This window comes from Monopterus albus, unplaced genomic scaffold (assembly GCF_001952655.1).
Source record: "Monopterus albus unplaced genomic scaffold, M_albus_1.0 scaffold3.1, whole genome shotgun sequence".
NCBI classification, from domain to species: Eukaryota; Metazoa; Chordata; class Actinopteri; order Synbranchiformes; family Synbranchidae; genus Monopterus; species Monopterus albus.
The window spans coordinates 11,361,416-11,365,161 of NW_018127883.1; positions in this window are offsets into that span (position 1 = coordinate 11,361,416).

Consider the following 3,746-nt stretch of genomic DNA (forward strand, 5'->3'; position numbering starts at 1 on the left):
CAAACCAACGTAAAGGTGCGTTACCGCCACCTAATGGAGGGTTGAGCAGTAAACTGGCAGGGATTTTCTTTTAATTCTCTCCTTGAAGTACTTAATTGTCTGATGGTATATGTTCAGTCCAGTATTACCATCGAGGTTTTCTATTGAAATGCTTAACTTTATCTAATTATTTATTGGATAGAAACCTGGGGACTGAGAACTGTCTTTAAACATACTCTAATACATCTGATTGACAAGGATATCAGACAATGGGCTGTGACTTCATTGCTTTCGGACAACGCTGATTGGTTAGTCCACGTTTGTGGTCCGTCCTTGGTGGTGTGTGTGTTCGATTATGGATGCGGGCTGCTCCGGACGAGTGGAGTCTGTGCCCGGAAACAGTTTATGAGAATTTATTTGATTGACTTTTTCTCTATTGTGGTTTGGCTTCTGCCCGTTTATGTGAAATAACAAACTCATTTAGATAGTAAGATTTTGCAGAATTAAAAATGATTTTTATTCAATGGAAATATGCCAGAAAAGTTGGTAAATTACCTTTAACTAAAGTGCATATAAAAATAATTTAAGTCAAGCGACATAATATACCTAATTCACATAAAACATTAAGAAAAGTATAAAAACCTTGCTCTCCAGACATAAACATGATTCCACTGTACCATATTCTTTCTCCAGCAGGTGACAGTGAATGACCATCAACCACCATGAATGAGCCCGGTTATCTATTTAATCTGACAACAGCCCTGTGTTACCATGTTGTGTCTATGGACAGATTAACAGGCTATAATTTGGGTAAATCAGGTCCTTGACTAAGGTCTGACTCTGGTGGTGAATAATTTGCAGGAAGAAGAGATTACCTAATCATTCACCGTGCCTCTCCAAAGTTCACAACACCATGAATAGTGCATTCCCACATTACAGACGTTATACGGTGAGATTACACTGAGAACAGAAGGTCATTAGAACAGGGAACATTGTGCCAGTCATCAGCTGACTGTGTGTAAGCAAACCTCTTTTTCCTCTTGGCAGCAAAGGAGTGTATGAGTGTGCTGCAGTTTGTGTTTGTGTAGACAGTATACTGGTATGTGTAGTTAGGAAACAAGGAGGTGTGCGTGTTCATGTGAAATAGATCCACTCTGATCAGAAAACAGCTACAAGGAGTCCAAATCAAATTTGTGTGTGCTTAACCTGATTGTATTCCCCAGACACTCCACCCTCTCTCTCTTACTTTATTTCCCACGATTATTTACAACAAGTGGTTGCAAGTGGTGCAGAAAGTGGTTCTAAGTGGCCTCTGATTAATTTTGCATAACCTGTAAATTATTGTGGTTGACGATCTTCTTATTTACTATTTCCATGTTATTTTTCTGTCCTATGTTTGCTGCTACAAAACATCAGACAACATAATTTACCTCATCTCATGGAGCCACATTAGGAGCTTGCCAGAGACAAAGGAGCAGCAAGAGGATGCACTGAATAAACTATGAGAGCAATCCTTTAGCTGTAATGTAACTGCTTTGGCAGATGGAGAGCAATAGGATGTAGGTTTGTATTTTATGAGGAGGTGAAAAAAAGAGCAAGAGTTGAATGAGAACATCTTGATATGACTCTGAATTTACAATAAAATTTAAAAACTTTTGAAAAATCTACATTAAGATTATGCAAATGTGCTTCCTCCCTAGACACAAAATATCTTCCCTGAAAAGTCAATTCTCACTATGTGTGCACTGGATATTTCAAATTTACAAATCTCACATAATTCTGCTCTCACACCTCTGTACTCATCTTAAAATCAAGTTTAAGGTGGCCTCAGAGAAACCTCTGTCGTTCAACAGATGACTATCAAAAGAGCCGCCTAGTGTTAGAATTTTAGTTACCCTCCATTCAATTCTGCTTATTGTGCTAAACGTCTGAGCTTTGCTTTGCAGTTTAACATTTAAATGTGCCATTTTTAACCTTGAGAAAGGTGCTTTTAATTAAATAGAGCTTTAAGAAGGAGACTTTGTGAGCTACTCAGTTCCATATTAAACAATGAATGAAAATGTATTTGCCCTCCCCTTAAAGCAGGTCAGCAGCAAAGCTAACTGAACAAGAAACCTTATGTTTACACTACAACAATATCTTTCCAAGGTTACATCCTTTACTTTCTCCCTATCACACACACAGGTGGCCAGCAGTCTGGCTTCCACAGTGACCTCTTATCTTAAAAAAACCTCAAATTATGTGACGCTGTGGGACATGACTGCTCTCATCTCCTGCTTGGCCTTTACTGCACAGACAAAACTTGTTGGTCCATCACCCACACTCTGTTTAGCTGGACTCTGTAGTCTGCACCACAGCCACACCTCTGTGTGTGGTTTCTTATCTTAGTCTATCTTACATATCTGACTGTTTAAATAACACATCAGTGGTGCCATTCATTTACTCAGACTGTTCCCCTTTGCTGATCCAGTCTCTGATATGCAATGGCTTTTGCAGCTGCTGCAACATTTTCCTGAGATGCAATCTATACCTTTATAATTACAGTGGAGTTGTGCATCTCATCGCCACACTACTGACTGGAACACACTGTAGCATTTAGCTCTGCCACACCAGTTCCCTTAATAATACAGCTCAAGCCTCACTGTTTTCTCTGGAGAAATCAATGTGTAAGGTTGTTTACAGGGTGCTCTGTTGTCGCTGCAGTCCAGATATGAGGAACCGGTGCATTTTGATCAGATTTGAACAAAATACAGCTACAGAGACATCACATTTTGTTTCAGATTTTGGTTCCGCAATCCTGACTGATGCACAGAAATACACTCACTGGCCACTTTATTAGGTGTCTTTATATTCAGAGGGGTCTTTTGTCCTCCCCAGCTACATACATGAGAGGGTTAGAATATTAGAAACACCTCTGAATATAGTGTAGCTCAGTAGAACACCACTTTTAACTATGACCTCAATATTAAACATATATTGAATTTATATATTTATGACAATTTCACCAAAAATTGAAACATTTTCATATTCATAAACACAGATGTTATAGTGGAAGTGTTGCATTGAATAGCAGAACTGATAACTAGCCTGGAGCTAGAACATCCTGATTCTCCACTCATTGTTCTAGGGGACTTTAACAGAGCAAATCTCAACCACGAACTGCCAAAATACAGACAGCACGTCACCTGTCCCACCACTGGACCACTGCTACACAACAATAAAAGACGCCTATCACTCTGTCCCCTGCACAGCCCTCGGACTCTCTGATCACTGTATGGTCCATCTTATTCCAACCTACAGGCAGAAACTTAAAGCTGCAAAGCCTGTAGTCAAAACAGTGAAGAGCTGGACTGAGGAGGCTACGTCAGAGCTACAGGCCTGCTTTGACTACACAGACTGGAGTGTATTTGAGTCTGCAGCTACAGACCTGGATGAACTCACTAACACTGTGACATCTTATATCAGCTTCTGTGAGGATGTGTGTGTGCCCAAAAAGACCTTCTTCACACTCATCTTCAACAGGTCACTGGAGCTGTGTGAAGGCCCCTCCTGTTTCAAACACTCCACCATCATCCCAGTCCCCAAGAAACCCTCCATCAGTGGACTGAACGACTACAGACCTGTCGCCCTGATATCTGTAGTTATGAAGTCCTTTGAAAGACTGGTGTCAGCCCACCTGAAGGACATTGTTGACCCCCTGCTGGACCCCCTGCAGTTTGCCTACCGGTCAAACAGGTCAGTGGACGATGCAGTTAACATGGCACTGC